This window comes from Lathamus discolor, chromosome 3 (assembly GCF_037157495.1).
Source record: "Lathamus discolor isolate bLatDis1 chromosome 3, bLatDis1.hap1, whole genome shotgun sequence".
NCBI lineage: Eukaryota > Metazoa > Chordata > Aves > Psittaciformes > Psittacidae > Lathamus > Lathamus discolor.
Window position 1 is genome coordinate 102,481,670 of NC_088886.1, and position 18,984 is coordinate 102,500,653.

The 18,984-nt window shown below is 40.3% G+C and overlaps 1 protein-coding gene across 1 annotated transcript in view; it reads left to right on the plus strand.

Annotated features, from left to right (window-relative positions):
- Positions 1–729: 729 nt before the first annotated feature.
- Positions 730–18,984, plus strand: part of PHYHIPL (phytanoyl-CoA 2-hydroxylase interacting protein like) — a 61,031-nt gene continuing 42,776 nt past the window's right edge. The window contains exon 1 of the mRNA XM_065670844.1: positions 730–833. The gene's annotated coding sequence lies outside the window, so the exon portion shown is untranslated. The remainder of the gene's footprint in view (positions 834–18,984) is intronic.

Genomic DNA, 18,984 nt, shown 5'->3' on the forward strand with positions numbered 1-18,984 from the left:
GAAATGTTAAGCGCTATCCAGCTTGTGTCTTTACAATGGATTATTAAAGACAATTTTGTAGCATCAGACTCTGGGTAAGAATATTTATCACAGTCCCATCATATTCCCTTGTCTTATTTCTCTGATGTCGGCAAACTTCCATATTCCTACAAGAGACAGGAAATTAGGAAACAGACAGTAGCTGGTGTATAGAGAGTGGCTCAGCCCCAGCCTATTTGATGCTGTTTGATCATGGATTTCCTCCAGAGCTGTTGAGAGCACTGTGGACAGACCCGTGTTTATCCTCCTGCAGTACAATGTGAGCAGTGGCACAGAAATGCTGTTGGGCTCCTGCCAAAGGGCCCCACAAAGGCAGCCTGATCATCTCCCTGCCATGCAAATACGATGACAGTGGCGGCAGGGGAAGCCTGGTTTTGCAGTCACCCTCCCCAGTTCTGGTAACTGGAGAGTATACGTACTGAGAGGGAAGTCACCAGGAGTGCTGGCTGTAAATGGGTTTTGGGAGGCAGGCTGCCTTCAGATCTCAAAGCTCACACCCACATGACTTTGGGATGGGACTGGTCGCATTACCCTTCATGTCAGGTGTCCTTCGTGTTTGGGTAGTGTCCAGAGTGGGCAGGACCATTCCCCTCATGGGGCCCCAACACAACTTGCAACAAAACCTCTCTTCTCTGTGCCCAGATGAGAAGACTGGCGGGAGCTGGGGGAGGAGCACCAGGAGGATAGTGCGGAACAGTCTGCAAGGAGAAGAACCCACAGAGAAGTTGACATCTCCAGTGTGAGCTGGGGCGACTCCTCAACCAAAGATTCCAGCCAGTCACCCAGTGCATGAGGTAGGGCACTCCTGGGGTAGAGGGAGACTGGAAGGAGGGAGGAATGGGAGCTAGGAAAGAGCTGAGCAGCTAGGGTAAGCATGTGGCAAATAGGAGAGAAACGATGGAAGGGCTTGGAAGAACATGACCCACTGCTTGCAGGGAAATGAGATTCAGTGAAAAGCTCACATGTGCAGTAAGCTGGGAATAGTGATGCTGTGGGGAGCAGAAGGAGAATTTCTTGTGGAATTAAAGGCTTGATACAATCATGAGTATTCAATGACTGAGGAATTTGAGTGGGAATACACACATCATACAGGCAAATCTGATGTGCATTTTTCTTTCAATTTTTATTCTGTTTATATCAAGTTTTTGTGTCTGGTTCCCACATGTCTCCAGAGTTTAATAATATAAAATCATATTATTCTACATTGCTGATCTTCTTCTGAGCCATGAAAGTTGTCTGAAAACAGCTTTCAAAATTAAATGTTTCCCTTCCTGAAATTATCAAGTAAGGGATTCCCTTCATCTCAGTCCATCAGTTTTCCCATCTGTTCAAAAGGTTATGGCTGCTTCCATGCAAGGTATAAATTTTTGAATTTAATTTTTGAGGAGGGAAATACATGCATGTGATATGGGAATAAGATATAAGAGATGGCGTCCTCTTCTTAAGAGATGGTTAGAACAGTTCTTTAGCACATGTCAAAGCTCAAATATGATTTGTTCTCTTGGATTTGAATGCATTTGGACTCCAGATACTCAAGGATAAAGGCTTCCTTGTTTGTTTGTTGCTTCTTCTCTGAGTGGAATTTTATTTATTTATATATGTCTGGAATGATCTATTTTACTGAGTGGAATGTCAGACTATTTATTTTAGCACATGGTTTGAGAAATAAGCGCTTTTACTGTACAGCTGAAGGGGTTTTGCTTCAGCAAAACCTAAGTCCCCTTAGGATTGTAAAACCTACTGAACAGTGGTTCACTGCAAAACGAAGAGTACTTGGCTTTACAAAGTTCTCAAAACTTTCTACACTCTATGTCAAATTCACACATATAACCTTCCATTTTCATGAATCACACATGGGTCAGCATGCTTGGATTGGTTTTTGTTTTAATTTTAATTCCTATTGGAAAGCTAGTTACAAATGGCATTAAGTTCCAGCTGCCCTTATTCTGATACAAGATTGTTTACTGATTGATTAAGAAAACTTGTCCAAAATACCACTGTATATCATGGCAAAGTACTTTCTATATAAAATGTTATTTTACAGTATTTCCCTATTGACATTCCTCCTAAGACTTTTCTGGCACTTGGAAGGTGCTCTGGAGACAGCTGGCCAGTACAGACATGGCTTAAGCCTTTTTCTGTCATTACTAAATGCACAAAAAATACAACTCCGTATACAAAATAAGATCACTGTCCATGGACTGGCTACAAGCCAGATTTAGCTCACTAAGAATCACAGAATAGTTAGGGTTGGAAAGGACCTTAAGATCATGTAGTTCCAACCCCCCTGCCATGGGCAGGGAGACCTCACACTTAACCCTCTCACCCAAGGCTTCGTCCAACCTGGACTTGAACACTGCCAGGGATGGAGCATTCACAGCCTCCCTGGACAACCCATTCCAGTGCCTCACCACCCTAACAAGAAAGAACTTCTTCCTTATATCCAATCTAAACTTCCCCTGTTTAAGTTTTAACCCATTACCCCTTGTCCTGTCACTACAGTCCCTAAAGAAGAGTCCCTCCCCACCATCCTTACAGGCCCCCTTCAGGTACTGGAAGGCTGCTATGAGGTCTCCACTCAGCCTTCTTCTCTCCAGGCTTAACAGCCCCAACTTTCTCAGCCTGTCTTCATACAGGAGGTGCTCCAGTCCCCTGATCATCCTCGTGGCCCTCCTCTGGACTTGTTCCAGCAGTTCCATGTCCTTTTTAAGTTGAAGACACCAGAACTGCACACAATACTCCATGTGCTCAAAAAGAAATCAGAGCTGGCAACAGCAGAAATAGTGATGCATCTCAGCCACCTCTGAGCAATGTGTGAGTGTAAGCATTCAGGCTAATGGGGCTCTCCCATGACCTTAGGACACTGGAAACCCTAGGAAAAAACAAGTAGTAGATTCATCCCTCAGCTTTTCTATCCAGCCAGGCTGGTGATGGCTGCAGGAGGCTCTTCTAACTTCTTTGGTAAATACCAGTGGGGCAGCTTACAGTACAACCTTGGTCTCCAGCTGGAAGAGGAACGATGGCTTTGCTGGGTGGTTAGGCTCCTCACTCCTCAGTCCTTCCTGGGGCTGGCCTGTCCCCATGAGCTCTTCACTCCTCTCAGGCAGTGGGCTGAGAAGAAAAAGTCATACTCACATCTCCCATAGTCTTTCTTGGCTGCCTGCTGCTGAAATCAGTGTGCTGATATTTCACTTTCTGGAGCAAGGTTTCAGGATCTTCACTTTAGGTGCAATTTTGTGATTTGTTTTTGGTGTGAAGGAATTTTACAGTTTGACATTTCTCTACAGATATAAATTTCAAACCTTTAGTCTTAAGATATAGGGTGAAAAAATTATCTTCCTTTTGCATGATTCTGAGAATAACCGTGAATGAAAACAGCTACATTAATGAGGCTTATTGAAAGTATGTTACTAGGGAATGTACAAATCACTAACTTTTCAGTGAGAAAGTGTAAATGGCCCCTCTTGTATTTGCATGTGAAAATAAAAAACCTATAAGGAAGAAGTTCTTCACTGTGAGGGTGGTGAGACACTGGAACAGGCCACCCAAAGAAGTGGTAAATGCTGGTGTCATGATACATTTTTATTGTAGAGAACTTTCTTCCAAGGAAACATATCTGGCAGAAGTATAGAGCATTGGGCTCTGGGAATTATTCAAAATCAGTAGTTGTTTTAGTGATAAAACTCAGGAGAGTAGCAGTGGTGGACCCAGGCACAGAAAGTGAAGAAGGGCAGGTATACTCCTCACAGAGAGAAATGTTATGGCAAAATGAAAACAGAACATGACTAGAAGACCGAAAACCACCACCAGGTGTTTTTTTCCTAATAGAAGAATGTAGTGAATCTTTCTGTAAGGATTGTAAGAGATCCACAGGGGAAAACCTCATAGCAAGAAATACTTGTATATACATTTCCCACTGAGATCTAGTGCCATTTTTATCTACAATATTGTCTTTGTTGTTTAACTCCAATAGTTACAAAATGCATCAAATTCATGTGAAACAGAAACAATTTCCTTGGACCTAAACCAATAATTTTAACACTATTCCTGTTTGTAACAGAAAGAAAAATGTTGTAAATAAGTGCTTTCTCTTATGGACGCACAAATATATAGCACATAGAAACCAAGTCTCATAGTAATAAAAATTGTCACATATACTTGACAACAGCAGGCCTATGTGTTTTTCCTTTGGGTTTGAGTCAGCTGAGAATAAGTTCCATGTTGAGCGTTACACTGTTTTTCTCTGGATAATTCAATGTGTGAATTGTTTCACTATTATGTCACTATTTCACTGTACACTACATTTCAATAAAGCAATTTTATGTATACAGTATTTAAGCACCTGTGAAGGCCTGCTGACATTTGCTGGGATTATACATAAAATCCTGCCGTGGATGCAGAGAATACTCAGTTTCTTCCTCCAAAAGGCTAGTCATATCTTCACATATGATGAGATATTTACTGAGTGCAATGTTAACAGCTACCATATTGCTGTACTCCCACGTTGATGCAAATGTTGGCAAAAGCTACTGTGCCAGCTTCCCACTTACACACCCTAGTGGCACCTTTGCTATTCCTCAAATACACAAATTGCTGTTCGCATCCAATTAATGCTCAAACACTAGTGGGTTTTTTTGCTTCACATATTTAGTAGGCTTCTGTCAGAAAATAAAAGATGAAGATGGATGCACAGAAGCCTATGAAACCAGACCAAATCCAGCAAAGTAAAGAATTTTTCAATGCCAGAAAATACCCTGGAGTGGTCTGTGGGATATTAGGAAAGAGAACCAAGGATTAGTGCAGAGATTGAGGAGATTAAACCTTAATTAAAATAAGCACTTATTTACAATACGTATGGCAGACAACTATTCTCATGGCTGTAATAGAACAGAAGTCTTCCTGCAGTTACACAGGAACTCATGCTACCCAAAGAGTGGGTTTCTGCAGTGGCTGCTGGAGGCCACATTGTTTAGGTTAGTATAGGAATATGCAGCTACAGAAGGCTCCCCATGGCATGGTGCTTCTCTGTAACAAGATAAGGTGACTTCCATGATCAGCATTGGTATCTAACTGCACATGTGGTTTTTGCCCTTCTGCTCATAGACTGTGCTGCTCCCATGGTGGAATGTTTACTAGAAAGCCAAAGCATGGGAGCTGCATTCCCCTCTTGAGTGCACTAAGTGGAAATGCCAATCATTTCAGATAATTTTTCATCATAAAATGTATTTACCTCTGATATAAGATGGACTCTGACTGTTGACCTCCAAAATATGCAGAAAGGGCATATTCAGGGCTTGAATTTGTGTCCCTTTCTACTTCTAGATATGTTTCATGATTTTTTAACGGAGTTACATTTCTCATGATTAAATAACAACAACAACAACAAAAATCAATTAATTCAGTGCATTCAATTTCTCTGGTTATGTAATAATTTTTCTCTGTCAATGAACCTGTATTTTTATTTTATACTCTATATGCTTGCGATGAACTTGTAAAGATCACACTTCTGGTGGTGTTCATCATCAGATTGAGAGGAAAAAATCCTGCAACTTTTGATTTACATCCTTTCAGAACTTAATGGCCACTTCAATATTCTGAAATAGAAATACAGAATATCAAAATATATCTAAATGACACTCCAATCTCTTTCCAAAATGGTTCTTTATATAAAAGGTCAAGAGGGGCTCTTCTGGAGTACCATTCTTTGAATGCTTTCAAAATTCCTGATATTATAATCCATTGATATCCAATATTTTATTATTCTCAGTAGGACATTTATTGGAGAGACAAAACATGAGTAGGCATAATTTATTCTTTCAGCAGTTCAAGTTGCGTGGAACTGTTTACTCTTAAGAGAAACCTGAAGGGTCTCTACATTGCAATGGTGTTTGCCAATATTCCTTTCCGACCCAGTCTGTGTTTTGGTGTAAAGTTATTTTAGGGACACGTTTGATAGTTTAGAAGCAAAGTCTGGAAATAAGCATTCACATGTAAATCTCTTCAAGTAGCGGGGCTTCTGATCAGACTCTGATAACTTAATTCTTTTACTTTATTCAAGGGTTGCTGCACATAAAAGCATTCCTCCAGATCCTTGCCAAATTATTTGCTCATAGTTTATGTTTAAATTTCCTGAGATAGTGTTATAAGAGGTATAAACTAATTATTCTAATCAACATTGAAATACAGTTCTGTCAAGTTCTAGATGTCATTTTAGAATGTTTTCCTGTGAAAATCCTCCTGTGCTGGCCCACTGAGGCTAACTGGGCTGCATCCTTCCGTGTCAAAGTCAGTGAACTTCCTTATTGCTATCACTCTGAGAAGAAATAACATAATCTCTGTTTAGGGGACTTCGTAAGAGATATCTTATCCTTACACTTTTCCTTACCCTCTATTCCTTACTTGGCAATTATATAGATGTTACATATATTTATTAGAGCCACAAAAATGATCAGAGGGATGGAGCACCTCTCCTATGAGAAAAAGCTGAGAGAGTTGGGGTTGTTCAGCCTGGAGAAGACTCCAGGGATACCTTATTGCAGCCTTTCAGTTCTTAAAAGGGGCCTAGAAGAAAGATGGGGAAAGACTTTTTAGCAGGTCCTGTTCTGACAGGACAAGGGATGATGGTTTTAAACTAAAAAAGGAGAGATTCAGGCTGGATGTAAAGAAAAATTTTTTACAATGAGGGTGGTAAAATACTGGAGCAGGCTGCCCATAGAGGTGGTAGATGTGCCACCCCTAGAGACATTTAAGGTCAGGCTGGATGTGGTTCTGGGCAACCTGATCTAGTTGAAGGTGTCCCTGCTCATTGCAGGGGGGTTGGACTGGATGATTGTTGAAAGTCCCTTCCAACCCAAACTATTCTATGACTCTATTATTCTATAAATAAAAAGTATTTATATTGCATGTGCTATAGTATTAGATGAATGTATTAAAAGGGGAACCTGGCAAATGACAGTTGAAATGGAGGAGAATGAAAACCATGACTTGAGCACAGAAGGAAAAGCAAAAAGTTTGCAGAAGCAGAGAAAAACTCTTCCTTCAGAATTCTAATAACCAGTATTAGTGCCTTTAAAAATTATAATGCCTGCTGGGGCATGTACAGAAGAGCACTAAGAAAGCTCAGCTATCTGGTGACTGCCAAATGATACTGCTCTGCAGCCACTGCCTCCAACACAAATAGCTCAGCTTCATTTAATTATCCTTACTGGAGGCAATCAATCATATACAGAACAGAGCAGTTTCAAATAAGGTCTGCTGTTCATATACATTCAGTTATTTTTGCACCTAAGCTATATTTGTAGCCAAAATAAATATTTGGATAAGCGAATGTCTCCCTCATACGAGTGGAGGGAAAAAGAGTGCAAATTGTCAGTATAGGTCAAGAAAAGCTGAAATTCAGAATTCGGTGCCTTGATGCGTTTCATCTTCAGAACCAAAGTGTTGCCACCCCGTGCAACGTTTTGAAAGACATCGATGCCTTAGGCTTAAGTACCTGATGTCACAGTGAATGAAGAGATCCAGACAGCCAACTTACTGCTTATGATGGAAAACAACACAGCAAGTGGAAGGAGGAGGAACATTATAAGAATATTATAAAAATTGCAGATATAGTTTAAAGAAAATTGTTAAAAGATATCTTTGAGCAGTCAGCTTCATGAAATACCCCATGTTTCTGTGTTTCTCAGTGTGACAAGAGCAAAATGCTTTAAAACATTTGATTTTTTAATTTTTTCTTTGTCTGCCTCACAAAGAACATTTGTGTTAGAAATTTCAGTCAAGTATGTATCTGCACACTGTGTGTTACCAGCTCTCCAGAAAGGTCTGAAAGAGTCTGTCAAAAGTAGGATGAACTTGGTTGCATGTATTGCACCACTGAGACACACAAACAGATTCACTTGCTGGGCTCAGGACAGCAAAGCAGGAAGCTCAGCGCTGGTGTGTGCAACAATAGTACTGAGCAACAGAGCCAGAGAGCTCAGTAGGGCTGACATCAGCCACTGTGGTAACAGCACTACTTGCATTCAGTAATTCAGTAATAAACATGGGAAAGTCTCATTTTCTTAATTGACTGAATCTAGTCAGATGATCTACATGTCATTACTGGTTTTCCCCATTAAACAACAGGAAGTATATCTTCCCCTAGTTTGGTTTTTTTTTTCCTCCTTACTTTCCCTCTTTTTGGACACTCTCTCTACCTTGTATTTCCATGCTATTCTGCAGAGCTTAAGAAAAGATAAGTGCAAATGCTGTGTTTGGGTTTGTTCTGTCTGTGGTATTTCATTGTAAATGGAACCATTGTCAGAACCTTTAAACTTTTTTCCTCAAGTTTGGCTTTGATCTTCCTGCAAAGGAAATACACATCACACAATAATTTGCATTTTAAGGAAAAAATGCAAACAGAAAAAAAAAAAATACACACTTTTATAAAATAGGCATGCTTAGGCTGTGTTTTCCATTTGAAAGGCTGATAAAGTCCAACATGAAAAACATTTTAATGCCAATTTCAGAATTACAGAAAAACAGAAAAACAAACGGATATGAGCCATTTTGTTTATAACTAGTGTAGTGAAAGGGCAGAGGTGAAATTTCCTTAGCTGTTTCTGTCTTTAAGAATCCAGCCTTTACCAATGCATTATTCCAAATCCTTCACTGGATAATTTGCATAATGATTTCAGTTTCTGTGAGTCTTATCACCAGCAAATTTGTTCATTAGAAGGTATATGAAGGACAAACATAGAAGGAAGTGAACACAGCTGAAATGAATTCGTAAAAAAGTTTGAGCAAATGCTGGCGGATTTTTTTCTCCAGTGTTTTTCTCAGCTCTCTTCAGAACCGATTCAAATCTCATCTAAAAGCAGTGAAAAATGTCCACCACCTACTGAGTTCTGTAAATCTATGAGCCCTCTGTACCTCACACTCAGAAGTAAAGACAGGACAGACCCTCTCCTGACTTTGACTTTTCCTCTGTAAGTATGAAACTTTTTGAGAAACTGTCACGTTACTACAAGCAGCCTCCACCCATAAACTTTGTTAACCTCTCTGGTATTTTCAGGTCCTGCATGTGCTGGCTTCTTGCCATTTTATCTGAGCACAATGTTCTTATAGCTTCCAGTATGGCACATGATATAGCAAAGGAAGATAAAGAAGGGAACAGAGCAGACAGTAATAAATATGAATGGAAAGTACAAAAGAGCTTCTCCTCATTTTCCATCCATTCTGCTACTCTTGTTTCTTTTCCCTTATCTTCTTTTACATTCTCCTCTCTCTGCCATTAAGATTTAAAGCATTTTAAGTCATTCCCTCTGTCTTTTGCTACTACAAGCATGAGTTATGAGGAATGAGCAATTAATGAATGAATGTACTCTTCCTCAGGAGAACAAGCAATACACTTCTAGCGGGAGCTGCTGATACAGCACTTGAGGAGGCTGAATGGAGTAGCAGGGTACAATTTCATAAATCAGTATGCAAAAATTGTCAGACATCGTGTCACCACATGGTGGTTGGTTAGGAAAAGCAACCTACTCCACAAACAACCCATTTGCAATCTCTAGACTCTAGGTTTTGGAGGTTTTAATTCAGTTTTGGTTGAGTTTTACTTTGGATTAAAACTTACTTGCTTAGTAACCTCCTATTTCATTCACTGAACTGCTGGTTAGCTAGTGGATAATCCAGGTAGTGGATTATTGCACAGGATTCTTTGGTGAAGTACAACTCTTAAGTTTCTTGTTTATCTTTAAAAGAGGGTTTATTGAATTTTATTGAATTTTATAGTAGCTTTAAATATTCAGAAAAAACTTTCAAGATGTCAATACCTGTGTTGAGCTCCAGAACCACTGCTATTTTGCTGTTCAAATTTTGCTTTTTACATGGTTTCCTCAGTCCTTATGTAAGGAGATTGCATAAGAGAAGAATGTAATCTCCAAAATAATTTACCATATTAGACAGAAACTACCATCAGTGGATCTTTATCAGCCGCCTGGAGCAGAAAGGAGACACGTGGCTGTACATTTGGAAAACGGTTGTTCACAGTACTCATCAATGCTTGCTGCCAATCGTGGGCAGATGCCATCAACAGTCATTACGCAGTTCTGAAAATAGAATCAAACTTGACCTGGGCAGGTCCTCAAACAATGGATAAACTGCCTCTGAACAATGGAAATGTATGGAGTCTATTCTCTCTACCAGCCTCCTGCTGCTCAGGGATCCTACAGACCCAGAGCTACGGCAGCATGGGAAGGGGATACTTACTTGAGGTGTACATGTCAGATACTCAAGATGTCTTCTCACCCCTAACAGTTATTGTTTCTCTGTGTGCCCCTGATCTGTCCTTGTGGAAAGGAGCATGACCAGCCTGTTTCTGCTTGTCCCTGCAGCAGTGCTGTGTCATCTCTGGAAATGGCAAGTTACATTTGCCGCTTGCTGTTCTTCCTTTCTCTCTTTTCCCCTAGAAACAACTAGTAGGCAACAGCAGCAAGCAGGAGAAAGCACATGGGGAGGAGAAGGGCAAAGAAGTTTTGAGAGCATCTCTGCCATATGTGTGCTTCCTTGGCTGTCACAGCCACTGTGCTGTGTCCTGGGAAGGGAAAAAACAGCATCAGAGTGCAAGCACCTTCCTCTTGCCCACTTTCCAAAACCATGTGAACTTGGCATGAAGTGCTGGTGTTGTGGCTTCAACAACACTCCTACAATTGCTGTGCTGTGTATAAGAGAACAGCCTGCCATGGTCTCTTATTCATATGTTTTCCCAAATCTGGCTTCCTCTGCTTAGCCCCATATGAGGATAAAGAGTACAGAAAGTGGCTTCCTTTCCCTGACCTCACGGAAGGCTTGAGAGGAACACTGTCTTTTCCTTTTCTTTGAGAAGTGCTGGCGAGCACAGGCTGTTACCATCCACTGCATACAGTCCTTGGCATCAGAAGTGGTCAGCTGTTCCCATGCTCCTGTTTGCTTGCTGGCATGTGGCAGAGAGCATAAGAGAGAGGAAAGCAACGCTATACTTGTGAAATGAGGTATAGCAAGTGTTGCGTGCCCACAGCTCCAGGCCAGCCTGCCAGTGTTTATTCCTTAGTTAGCATGTAGAACATTAAAAGTGACTTGCACTTAGTTGCTCCCCTGTGCAAACCACTCTTATCTCCAGCAGGCCTAGAAGACATGATTTAAGGATGTAAGAAAAGTGTTGCTTCATCTTTTTGGAAATGTACAGCTAGCATTCATCTGGCAATGTTATCTTTAAAATACAAGAGTGCTTTGTAAAGGCTACCAATACTGCTAACCTTAATGACAGGAAAAAATAATTTTAAAAATACATCTCTAAAGCCAACAGTCCTCCCGCAACAGAAGAGGGATGGATATCTCCTTGCTATTTGCTTCTCCTTTACACTCACTAGAAGGGTGTATGCAAAAGAACTTTTCTATCTGTCTACTTTGCCAAAACAAGGAGGACCCCACAGCAATAATCTTTTGATAACAGAAGCGTTGGACTGAATCAAAATTTGCTATAAGCTACATAGCAGAAGAAATTGTTACCTTTTACTTGTGCAGGGAGCGATCTCTTTACTTAACAGTAGCTGCAGCAAAAGAAATGTTTCTGACTATGTTTTTTGGGGTTTATGCTTTTATGAGCATTCTCCTCTCTGTTGGCTGTTCTTGAAAAGTTGTGACATGAGATCAGGAAAGCTTAAGAGCTTATGTGACTTCTTAGCTTGCCATCATTTCAAGATGAATAAGTGTTCATGAAGACAGCCTGCGGGAAGGGAATTGATGTACTATTTGGATGCCCTGACTTTATAATTCATACTAAACTCTCTCAGTAGGAGTGTGCCCAGTGCTGAAAACTTTGCCTTAGGGTTCAGATGGATCAAGCAGTAATAAGACTCCATGGCTAGCTGAGGGGGAGGAAGAGGAGAAAACAATTTAAAAGCAATGAAAGAAGATACCACTATCATTGTTGAAGCAAAGCTTTTGCTTCCACAGCCTGTGGAACCAGCACATAATAGGCTGGAGAACTGACCCCACTCTCAGTTGCCTGCCTTGCAGCTGCACGCAGGATTGCAACCACAGTTTGGGAGCTGGCTGAAGGAGAGGCAGCTGGCTGATCTGCTCAGCTGTGTTTTGAGACAAGCAATTTTCTGTTAAGGTCAGTGAGAGTTTGACAGTGTAAGGAGTTCAGACCACCGTCCCCAGAGTGGGTGGAGAAATCTAAATTGAGAAAATAGGGATACGACCATACATTCTCTCTAAAACTGGTTGCTTAATCTATTTCAATCTGAATATATTTGTTGATAAAGTGTTTTTCCCAGCAAGATACAGGAAGGAGATTTTACTCCAAGATGAATTTGCAGTTTGCATAAAGCTTGCAAAATATTTCCACTTAGACAGTGCTGTCAGACAGTCATTTTAATGAGTGCTGAAAACCCAAACCAACTGCAGCCTAATCCCACTGCTTGCTCCTATTTCTGTATTGACACTCCTGGCACCTCCCAGTCATTTGCCTTCTGCAACCAAACAGCCGCACATTGGGAGCGAGCATCTTTGTCCAAACTGTCTGCTATTCAATAATGTTTGCTGGTAACAACTGTTCTCATAAGTTCTAGATGGCATGGCTTCAAATGCTGAAGCACTGTGCACCAAAATGAAACCGGGACCCAGATAGCTTGGTTTTCCCTATGTTAACCATCATGTTCACTGAGTATTTTGTTAGATCAATTTTTGCAAGTTTTAACTAAGAATGTAGTTTTGGACTACCTGGTGAGAGGAGTGGGGGGACTAGCATCTGCTTTCACAGCTGTATCTTGTTTGTTTGTAAGCATCTCTTACCCCTTCTAAGTGTGGAGGAAGACTGGAAAACATGTTGGAGCAGCTTCATGTGTTTTCTCCCTGAATTATTTGCTGTTGTATTTTTATTGGACATCACTGCACCTGTGCTGGAAGCAGGAAGGCTTGCTTGTAATTCAGGTGAAGGCCAGTTATGTGCATTTTTGGTGGTTTTGATAGCCTTGTTATTAACTCCTGATGGCATAAGAGTTAGTGGTCAGGCTATAGATAGCTGATCGCTCTGATAACTGCTAATCTCATTAACCCTCTGACTTAACTTGATTTATACTTCATTTGCTCCCCCTAGTTTATAGTGATACATTACTCAACTTCAAGAAAGAACAAAACCACCGGGTAGATGATGAAAAAGTATCACAGAGCATTTTTGCTCAGGTCTCAAAGTCTCTGCAGGGAATGGAGGATTTAGATATAATTTAGCACCATTGGCACTAATTTCTATTGCACTATTAGGCAAATGTGAATAGCCCTTAGTTGGTGCTAAAGAATTTCTATTTTCCATCTCCCCTTAGGCTCAATCTGGGATATCTGCCTTTTCTGAATAACTTTGCTTGAATAAATTTTATGAAGGTAAACACACATGCAGTAACACGTTTCTAGAGTTTTTGCTATAAATGAATATTTGGCTGTGCTCCAGAAATACGTACAAGTTTCAGTACTGTCTCAATACCAGGGCAAATTCATTCCTGGCAGGAGCTGTTTAGTGGTACACAGAATTTAAGGGGGGATTATGCTCAGGTTTTGTATGACATTAGCTGTATCACTATAGATGTCTGTATAATTAGGGTGGTGCAACCTCTAAATAAATTTGATGGAGCTACAGCTACAAAATATCTTCAAAAGGATAGCGACTTCTAAAAATTTAAGGAAATACACTGTAGCAGGGTAGCTACTGCATACGCAAAATGGTGGGACTAATCTAGGTGACTGACATTTAAAGTACAGAACTCTGTATAGCTCCACCTTACACATTTACTTTTGTTGCTCTGCTGCTATTGTAGAACTTTTCTGGCACTTACATGCACAAATTCTTATCTCCAGCATGACAAGGAATATGTTATGAGACTTGATAAAATCCATACAGACAGCTTTCTTGACTAATGCCTCTGTAAATAGTTATACTAAAGACAAGACACCAGACAATTTATGTAGTGGTTTGTCTCTGTCTGGATGTCAGGTGCCTACCAAAGCTGATCTATCACTTCCCCCTCCTCAACTGGACAGGGGAGAGAAAATAGAACAAAAGGCACATGGATATCACTCGGCGGTTACTGTCACAGGCAAAACTGCCTTGGCTTGGGGAAACTAGTTTGTTACCAATCAAATCAGAGTAGGATAATGAGAACTAAAACCAAATCCTAAACCACCTTCCCCCTAACCCATCCCTTCTTCCTATGCTCAACTTTACTCCTGAGTTCTGTACTTCCTCCCCCAACTCCAGCAGTGCCAGGAGCCTGCTCCAGCTCAGGCTTCCCATGGGTCACAGCCTCCTTCAGGCACCCCCTGCTCCAGCATGGCATCCTCCACTGCCTGCAGGTGATCTGTTCCCCCATTAGCTTCCATGGGTTGCAGGGGAACCTCTGCTCTGGCACCTGAAGCACCTCCTTCACTGACTGTGGTGTAGGCAGAGCTGTTTCTCTCACATATCCTCACTCCTCTCTGGCTGAAGTTGGTTTTGTGCAGGTGTTTTCACCTTCTGAAACCTCTTATCCCAGAGGTGCTACCACTGTCACTTGTGAGCTTGGCCTTAGCCAGCTGCAGGTCCATCTTGGAACCGATTGTCATTCACTTTATTGAACATGGAGGAAGCTTCTAGGAGCTTCTCACATGAGCCACCCCTGTAGCACCCTGCTACCAAAACCTTGATACACAAACCACATAGAATTCAATTTCACTAAATAAAACCAACCACTTCAACAAAGAAAGCATTCTTTTTGTTTGTTTTGGGGTTTTTTTTCCTATTCTTTACTTTATTTCCCCTCCTTGCCCCAGAAATGAACAGGCGTATGTCATGTGGTCAAACCTAAAAAAGTACCGTCAGTGTCTAAACTGAATTTATGTGGAAATATATTAATCAGAAACTGGCATTGAGACAGATAGGAGTAGATGAGGTTGGAGTAAAAATGGAGGAAAACAGGAACAGAAAGAATGAAGAAGAAAAATACTAGTAATAAGTGGAAAAAAATAGTGAAATAACTAGTAAATTTGGTAAAAAAGCTCATCCAACATACCAGGTTAGCAGTTAACATGGAAGAAAAAGAGGAAATTAGAGAAACAGAATTTACTGATGATGGGCTTTTGAAGTGAGTTCAGGAGGTCACAAAAAAGCAGTGATCAGACAAGTCTGAAACACACCCACATTCCATCACACAGGAGCCACTGTCAGACCTCTGTCATTAGGCAACAGCTGTGCCTGTATAAATGACTACTTTTCTGCTTTGCAGCCAGCGCTGCTCCTGTGAGCATGTGTAGATCAAGCCCTCTGAACTTTGGACAAGGAGGTGAGGGGCTAGTGTTAGCCTAGGAGAGAGAGCTTTGCTGCATTTATCTGCTTTTCTCATTTCTCATTCCAGAATATATTGCAGCTTATCAGAGATGGCTGTTGCAAACACATATAAGAATAATCTGCAGGGGTCTTCACAAAGACTAAGTTTAGCCACAGGATATTTCCGCTCCCAGCTTCCTGTAGAATCAAGAGAAAGCATTTCTTCTGGGGCCACTCAGAGCACCTACAATGAGCTCCCATTGAGACACTCTGCTGAGGATTTTACAACTCCCTGCTGGCTGTGGAAAGATCCTCAGGCAAATAAGCTCCTTAGGCTAAAGGTGGCCTTTGCAAATATCCTCTTGTGCAGCCTGGTTTAAGACCCAGGAGCAGTGGATGAGTAACTAACAATTTTTTGAGTCAGTTCTATGATTTTCAAGGTTCTTACATAATGCCACAATTCCTCTGCCAACTTTAAGCCCTCTGAGGCACTGTGTATATACTGGAAATCTGTATGGGTTGCTATAATATCAATATTATAATATAATAATATATAATACAATAATATAATATCAATAAATAATATACTGCTGTGCTGCCATACATTCAGAGCACAAGCAGCAGTGACAGGACATCACCCAGAGCAGAACATGGTTTAATTAAAATGTTTGTGTATGTTATTAACAAAACAGTGCTATAAACTAGTGGTCACTTTATTGTCTGTGTACTCTATCTAATCTGCATGTATACGGGTGCTAAACGGGCATACATTTCTACCAGCTTAGCATACCATTTCTTACCCATGGAAAAACCAGCTCCTAAATGCTGTTTCTAATGTATTTCCTTGTGAAATTCTAATTGTGGCTCACAGTTTAAATAATCATAGCTCTGAAAGACAGTACAAGAGTAAGTGGCTATGAGTTAAGTGAGTGAAATTTAAGACTAGTCTCACTACACATCTGGGCTCTGAGCCAAGGAGAGGGAATGTCTGGGTGTTCCTCCTCTTACTCATTTAACAGTTTTCCTTCTGTTTCCTTAGCAGTCGATTAGCTGTGTTCATGATAGCAGTGGGGGATAAGATAATGGTGTCTTTCCTGTCTTGCCATATCACCTCATTCATATCATATCTTGATGGTACAAAAGCTGGCAGGCAGCAACATTAATCTGGAATGACCATCTTCTCTGCTTATACTAAAAGCTTAAAGCTCTGTAGTTATAAGAAAACTAGGTAAGTGGATGACATTGAGAAACTAGTCACTTAGACTGTCTTAATTAACTTTATATATTGCTGAACCATACCTCTTTCTTGGCTGTCTTTGAGGAGTTTTGACATCATCTAGTGAAAGGATGTAGTATTATGAGGAAAATCTCATTCACAGGATCAGTCAAGAGAGTTTAAGAAAAGTGCTTTTGGAAAGTTGAAGGGCAGTAAGAAAGACCTGAGAAGATAACATAATGGAAAGCCAGCAGAAATGTGTCTTGTTCCAATGAACATGGGCAACACTGGAGAGAGAATGAGTCACTGTGGGCCACTTAAGCAAGTAAAAGTAAAATACAAACTGCACTGGAAACAGAAAATTGGAGGACCACCAAATCAGGCTTCTGTATTCCAAGCTTAGTGCACATGAGAAAAACAGGGACAGCATGAGGATACACTGAAACAGTTGCCAAGAGGGTAAAGTTAGTATGAAAAGATGGTATTGTATTATAAGTCCTGAAGGCACAATAGCACAAAATGACCAAGAAAATATTAATTGTAATTAATTTGTAATAAGGAGATAAATTTTGAGACCAGTTCTTATTCCCACTAAAGCTAATAGGACTTTTGCCATGAAGTTTACTGGGAAGAGGATTAAACTTTGAGTAATGGCTTAGTTAAGAAATCATCGATGTAATTGTGAACTGCTGGGAAAAAGTAACTGAGAAATACATAATGAAATATCATCACTTGAACAAATGCATCAGAGGTGTCCCTTTGGGTATTTAAAGAAATGATGGAACAACTAGTTGCTAGAAAAAAAAAACCCCAACACACAGAGAACTGAGGAAGTAGCAGGAGACTAATAAAGTGTCAGCATGTCTCAAGTCTTTAAAAATTGAATTAAGAGTAACTATAGAAACTGTTGTCTTATGGGCATGGCTCCAAATTGAAATATTAAAGCAGAAGGGGAAAATGTATTTATATGAAGGTGCATAGCATAATGAGACCCTGATAAGACACAGGTGTACTACAGTAAACTAAGCCAGACAAATTAGAACTTTTATCCCTCCACTTCTTTTTAAGATTAAGCCAGCAGCAGAGTACCGAATGGCACCAAGACTTTGCAAAGGCATTTGAGGTTCTGCCACATAATGTCTTAAGGGAATTACTGAAACCAGTCAGCTTGGGCTAAAATTCGCTTAAAGGTATCACATGCTGGCCACTGAACTGTAGACAGAAAGTAAATCTGAATAGCAGTCAGCGTTGTCAAGGATAAGCGACTGCTAGTATCCTTTAAAGGTCAAGATATGTTCCAATATCTGGAGGATAAAGCACTAATTAAATGTGAAAACGATTACTTAAGTAGGAAGAATGATTAACAGCACAGGAGAGAGGAAACACAGAAGGTTCTAGTTATTCTCCAAGGATATTATGGATCTAATAAAGCAAGGCTAAACTTAAAAGCAAATTAATAAACAAGGATTAGCAGTACTTTGTGCCCATTAGGCAACAAATAAATTTTATGAAGCTTCAAATACATATTTTTGTCTATGAAAGACTTTTTCTTTCTTAAATACTTATTCAGGCTTTATAAATCTGATCAGAAAAATTAAATTCAGAAAGCAGCACCATAAAGAGCATTAATAAAATGATAATTTGCTTGATATATTTCTGTTTATTTAAGAGGAACATTTCCTTTTAACTGTTTACATTGCTCAGAGAAAGTTGGGAGTTGCACACCAGCTGGTACAGGTGGAGGGCTCCATAATCTGAAGTGTTGATTATGAATGAAGGCAGTGTGATTGTGGGTTGAGGAATGAAGGCTTACATACCAGAGTATTTTCTCAATTCTGCTGGGTTAAACCAAAGACCTGCCTAGGCCAGTATAGTCTCTTAGCAGTGGCTGAAAATCATAAGCTCATTAATAGTTTGGGTTGGAAGGGACCTTAAAGATCATCTAGTTCCAAAACCCTTGCCATGGACAGGGAGCGACACATGGATGTTTACAGAAGATGAAGAGCAGGACAAGTGTATATGACAGCTTTAACTTTTCAGCTTAGGGACTCTGAATCACCTGGGGCTTGAGTACCCCTAAAGGATTTCTTTTCCCTTAACTTTTCCAGCCTTTCCTTGAACCAAAGAAAAATTTTAGCTCTGACACTGTTCTCTGGCCTTACAACTCTGACATAAATTGCACATCTCCTATTTGTTGAACCTTGTTACTATTAATTGTAATTGACACATACTGGGAGACTTGGCAAACAGTCAAACTTTGGCTACCCTGTTTGTACATTTGTGCTTTAGTGAATCTCTATCACATACCCCCTTGGTTGCCATTTTCACAGACCAATTATCTTTTTGTCTGAGAGGCAGACTAGCTTTTCCCCGTACAGAAGCCATTTTCACATCATACTTCACAAAACCCTAG